This window comes from Mastigoproctus giganteus, chromosome 5 (genome assembly GCF_048544385.1).
Source record: "Mastigoproctus giganteus isolate SK-2022 chromosome 5, ASM4854438v1, whole genome shotgun sequence".
NCBI classification, from domain to species: domain Eukaryota; kingdom Metazoa; phylum Arthropoda; class Arachnida; order Uropygi; family Thelyphonidae; genus Mastigoproctus; species Mastigoproctus giganteus.
The window spans coordinates 169,364,434-169,370,790 of NC_143579.1; the positions used below are offsets into that span (position 1 = coordinate 169,364,434).

At 42.3% G+C, this 6,357-nt stretch overlaps 1 protein-coding gene across 1 annotated transcript in view; it reads right to left on the reverse strand.

The window, feature by feature from the left end:
• LOC150085832 (uncharacterized) overlaps positions 1-2,793 on the reverse strand; it is a 101,643-nt gene extending 98,850 nt beyond the window's left edge. The window contains exon 1 of the mRNA XM_090374265.1: positions 2,702-2,793. The gene's annotated coding sequence lies outside the window, so the exon portion shown is untranslated. The remainder of the gene's footprint in view (positions 1-2,701) is intronic.
• Positions 2,794-6,357: the final 3,564 nt, after the last annotated feature.

The window sequence follows — 6,357 nt, forward strand, 5'->3', positions numbered from 1 at the left end:
GCTTTTTTGCTCTACTTCTGTGTCTGTAACCCAACTCCCCTACTATAGGGTTCCATTTCATTACTGGTTTCCTTATTTCTGCTCTCCTAGAAGACTTCCTCCTCTAAGATCCCCACTTCACCTTCCTGTCTAATTACAATCCTCTAAACTTCCCCTACATTTCTTGGAGTCTCTCACTTATTGTTGTGCTGGAAGGGAGGTCCTCCTCAGCAGACCGCCCTCCTGTCCTGATCCCGCTTCCTTGCACCTGAACGGATGCTGGAAGGCTGAGTTCATGGTGAAGGTGCCTTCCAGTAACTAACTGGCCAGATGAAAAATACAAACAAAATAACAATACACAATTCACGGCGCCCAATAGTACTCCCACACCTACCTGTTCTTAGCAGTTTTGCTGCTATATGGATATTGGTCATGGATATTGAGTCCACATGGATATTGGTCATGCTGTTCCTACGTTGTATTGGATGATTAGGGTCACACAACGCTCCCGATCGGCGTTGATTGCACATGGCTGTCCAAAGCGTGACCTTTGGTTGGTTATTCGAATGCTGTTCAACCAGTGACGATGGACTTGTAGCACCACAGAATGGGAGGGATCACTTAATCATGTCGACTACCGTGCGATAGCAAAGTGGTCCTCCCGAAACTGTATGGAAAAAGCCCGGATTCGAATCCGTGAATGACTAGACGAACTTTTTGAGGCTGAGTTAATCAGCCTCAGGCGTGGACAAGTTCCCCCTTTTCCTGTTTTTCTGGATGAGTTTTCGACCAGAGAACACACGCAATTTGAAGACATATTACACATGCGCAGATGAGCTGGTTCTGCTTGCCACCATAATCATTCCACGTTCGAAGTCGGCTAGATCCTCGACGCCGACCCGCTCTTCCTCCCAGACACTCAAAAACTGATCGCTACGTGCGCGAACTACAATCTTATATCAGCTGTTCCCGACTTTGAGCCTTCATCAGCCTCACAGAATAGTCTATACCTACATATGGGGTGTTGCTAATGCAAAGACAAATCAGTGTGTGTGTGTGTGTGTGTGTCTACAGTATATTTCTAAACTATTTAAAATGCTGCAACTGCAAGGATGTAGAAGTTCCAGAATTTAAAAATTTCCGGATTAAAAAAAATAGGAGCTATCTGGTGGTTGGACAGTTTCAGTGGAGCACATTTCAACAAATATTAATGATTATGCTGTCCTTTAATTTATTTTTGCGGGTAACACAATTCAAAATACGTGAATAATGCAATGGTCTCAATTCCCATAGCAGACAAACGTACTTTTGAAGCGAGTTGCCCTGGTATTGCACTACTTTCAATAGATATCGTTAGCTATATTACAGCTTTAAAAACTGATTTCGTATAGAGGCGAAACATGGAACAATTCTTTACATCTGCTTTGACTACGTGTTGTCATTATCCTCATCTGCTGTCTGATGAGGGACCAGTTAGTATTGAAACACGCTGTAATAGCAGTGTCATCTTTTAAAGAGGACATCTGTTTGAAAGTGGTGCAGATGCCAGTTTATATGCAGTGGCTGACATCGCTGTGGACCACAAATTGAATAGAAATGTCTTCAAAATCAGGACAGGGCATACAGAAGTTGGTCATCAAACAGCGAAAATCTAACCTATCAATAGATCACTTAACATTACCAGTGCTTGTGGTTATGTTTTGTGGTTACTTAACTGACAGCCGGTCTTCTGATTTCTATCAACAGACATGTCTGTCATAAGAAATCTTCTTATTTTGAAACTCAGGAATGATCAGCTCTGAGTACGCTGCTGTTCAAGTACGCCAATATTAACATAGCAGTGACTGAATTTTGTAGAGGAACACCACCTGTTGTGTCTGTGGAAGGAAGGAGGAGTGCACACTGCCATGCGTGTGAAGGACTACCAATTGGAGTGTTTGTATATTTATAGCAATAATGCTACATAACAAACCTTACAAGACACGAATCTATCTTGGTATCCCGAATTTAAAATAAAAATAAGTCATTCTAAACATTAAATCTGCTTTACTTTTTTTTTATGAGAATGGAAAGATTGAAATGCGCATGTCCAGTCAAAGTATTTTAATTCGTGCGATTTGCTGATTCACTGTAGTACCTCGCGACGCGTGGAACGTTTTGCAGACGTATTTTAAAACAGCATTTTCATCCCAACATTTTGTAAATTGCTTTTCTACACAGCTGCGAGCGAAGCGTGTGTCGTCTGCTTACTGGTTACCGTAGTCATGACTACCGTCTCAAAAATAAAACAGAAACGGGATCGTCTGCTTCTTCCCGAGACAGTTTATTTTTTAATTATAATAGTTAAACCAAGCCGCAGAATAGTTACAGCTGCTATGGAATTATGCAGACGTTTAGAAAGATCGAAACTATCCATTTTGTAACGCACTGTTGCGAGTTAGTTGGTGCACAAATAAAAGGGTTAAACGATGGTTACGTCATCGATATGGAAAATTTTGCTATACTTAAAACATCTTTAACGCAGAGAAATTAGAATTACTTTATTCTTTGTTAACTATTAAATTCCGGAAAATAATTTTGGCAGAAGACGGTGAAGAAAAGGAAGACAGGGAAACGTAACAATCGCAACCTACGTTTGTTGCATTAACGTTTTTGCGCGTCAGTTATTAAACATTAATCGGTTGCTGGCGTAACAGACCTAAGTTGTCGGTGCGACACCTACCTTTCACTTGAAATCGATCATCGTCTGCCATAAACGTTGTATCAGATAGCTAGAGATGCCGTACCTGTTACTTCCCAACTGGAGGCTACTCCCACGTGGACGAGCACGCTTCGAGTATCTGCATGCCGACGAAACTGCGCGTTTAAGTATAATGACGTCACGTCAGACGACCAATCGCTTCTGAAGACGTGTCACAAAACTCGCGTGTGCGGGGAGAGGACGAGCGTGCGAGGATACGGCTGAAAATCAGTTCGACACGAACGCATCTCGGTGTGTGGGTGTAGGGAAGGACGACGCGTGTGTTTTGCCCGATATCGAATTCGGGTGTGCCGATCACGTGGTCCAAACGGAGTATTTAACCGCGCTGCATCGAGCGTTTTGAGGAACTTCTGTTTCTACCGCCGCCACACCTGCTTGAAGTTCACTAATGGAGACAATTTCTTGCAATCGCTCCTGGTGACACCGCTGTATCCTTGTGCGTGTGTTGGTGCCGTACGAGTGGTGACATGTGACTGCACCCAAGCGGCACTTCGCTGATGTCATCTGGAACGAGCGAGCGGAGGCAATATGTGATTAAAAGACGATGTTCCAAGCTCGTACGGTTTAATTAAATACAAATTATAGCATAGTCATTTCTTCCCCACCCCACCCTCCAGAGACAGTGGTTACAAGCGCAGTGCTGTAGAGTTTTAAGTCATCAGTAGCTTAGTCCATATTGAGCCGTACATATTGTCTGCGCGTTCTGCATTCCATGGACGAAAAACCGGAGTTTCCGGGAGGAAAAATCACGCTACTGTCGCCTGAGACCAGCTAACTCGTTGAGAAAAAGGTTCCCAGAATTTCCATTCATCGTTGACGAGATTCAAACTCTGGTCTTTTCTGCCCAGTTAGTATTGCTGGTGGTGGTTTAACAGCACGAGAACTGAAGGTCCAAACTGTGTCTTTTGTGATGCGATCGAAAATATTGAGTTATTTTTAAATAAGTGAAAATTCTGAGAAATTTGCATCGTCCTCTCAAAGTTCAGACAGTTTTAAAGTTAGACAAAGAATTAAATCCTGTAGACTATGACTTTCTCTAAGTGTGGAGTGGCAGGATCTACATTAGGCCAGAACTTCCAGCGAGCAGTGGACCTGTTTTTCCACTACTTGGTGATTGTTCTGCCTGAAGCCAAAGTTCCACAGCTGAAGTTCTTCTTCAATCTGGAGCAGTTTATTTATTTGAGGTTTGCCACAGTAAATTCCATTGTTATTTACAAGCTTTTTGTGGGATGAAGTAATTATCAGTATATCAGACAAAGTTAGTGCCCACCGGGCTAGCCGGGTGGTAAAGTGCCTGCCTGGCAGCCCAAAGGTCGCGGGTTCGAATCCCGCCTCGGGCTTGGATCAATATATAAAATGCAAAAACTTTGGGAGGTGCAATATGGCCACAGAAGCCGATGCTCCAACAACTAACAAAAAAAGTTAGTTCTGCATTGATGGAAACTAAATTAGAAGGGGCAGATGAGGATGCAGACGTATAGGCGATTGAATGACCGTTATTGAAGTCCGCGTGACTAATACGGTTAAATACGACGATGTTTCTTGTATTCTCCATCTTGTGAATTCATGGTGGTCGCCTGGAGTACAAACAGAAAATTTAATATTAAATATTCATTCCTAACGAGTGCATTATTTTAAAAGTTAAAAGGGGAAAGAATGACCGAGCAAAGAACAAATGTGAGAAGGTTGGAAATTATAAGACAAGCACACAGTGAGTCCTCCATGTCTAAAAGTAATGTTATGAAGTGACACCAAAGGTTTCGTGAAGGAAGAGAAGCAGTGGAAGACGACGAAGGCTGTGGCGCGCTGGTTACCAAGTCTTCGGACGAAAACGTTGAGAAACTTGTAACACTGGTGAGGTCCAATCATCGATTAGCATGTGTCATGTTGGCTGCAGAACTCGATATGAACAGGGAAACGGTTCCTTAAATTTTACAGGAAAAACTGGACAGCGAAGTTGGTTCCATCTACGCCTGCTGACGTTGAAACAAAGACAACGGCGGCTGAAATTGTACCAAGAATTGTGTGTACCAATCGAAGAAGATGATTTCTGACTCGTGCTATCAGAGGGATGAAAGTTGGTGTTATCAGTACAATCCCGAAGCAAATCGATTGAATGGAGAACATCAAACCCACCCAGACTAGGCAAAGCTCGAATGTCAAAATCAAAAACGAAAATGCTGATCTGTTTTTTTTTTTTTTTTTTTCCCACATTCAGGGCGTCGTTCATTGCGAATTTTTGTCGGAGGGATGTACGGTCAATCGGAAATTGTATCTGGAAGTGCTGAAGAGAATGCACGCAGTAGTCAAAAGAAAAAGACGGGACTTGTGGTTATGGATTTTGTACCATGAACGCTCCCCGGTACACTCATCGTTCACTGTTTCTGAATTTTTCTCTCAGAAACAAGTTACCATCATGGATCACCCTCCCAATTCGTCAGATCTGGATCCGTGCGACTTTTGGCTTTTTCCAAATGTGAATCAAGACGATGTGCTCGACACAGTGCGTCGAATTAGGGGAAGAATACTTCGAAACCTTTCAACTGTTTATGGTTGTATGATTAAAAATAAATTTTTAGAATCCTGATCTCAAACTTGATTGTCCGACCATGTACACAAAGGCAGATGAGGTTAATTCTTGGGTGGCACTGATATGACTGGGTTTTTTTTTTCAACCATAAGGTCTAATGAAGACCTGTTTCGTCCAAAACCACATGATTTTGATTAATCATCGCTTTAATCATTCTTGTAGTTGATAAGGGTAACGGAGGCAAGGTACCCAAGGAAACAGGTTCCATGCTTTATTCTTTTCATATTTTGTTATGTTGTTAGCACCATTCCACGAACTAAGAAAATTGCTGAACAGCAGCGATAGCTGTAGCTAAGAACATGTTGTAATATACCCAGTTCATTGTCTATGGAGAAAGAGTGGGAGTTTCCTCATCAAAAGAGATACAATGGGATGGAAACATCGGTCTTTCTTAGAAAATTTATCCGTTATTGCACTGCTTGCCACGAGACTTTGTTTGAAGTTTGTACATGATTGGAAAGTGGTCGTTGTTGTGCCGATCATTAAGCGCTGTCCAGAGTTGGAGAACAGATTGAGAGATCAATGGCCGAAGTGGTTCCTGTAAAATATGCATGCGGGTGTGATCTCGGTATTTAACGCAACAAGACTGTGATTATCTAATGAAGGTTCAAATATTCGTCTTCTTTTAACCAAATGGAAAGATCCCATAGATGGTGATGACCACAACTGGTATTCACGTTGAGCGGTCCAATGTTGTCTGCGCAAATCTTACGATATTCTTGTTGTCGTTGGCATCAGGATGCCGTCAGCCTGTATATGGTTGCATGTATGCACGAGCAGAACCAAATGTGCAATCCTTCGACACCATCCCAACATTAGGTGTATGTCACAGTACTCATTAGCCACGTGTTCTATTTTGTCAAGATCAGGTCTTCCATCATTTACATATTCGTTTTCTTCACGAGATGGAATGGATCCCTTTGAAATTCTTAACAGCCGATAAGTTAAAGTTGTCCAAAATACGGTTTGTATACTGCGACTGAGTATACTGCTTCTGCGCATGAGTAATTGGCACGGAAATACCCTT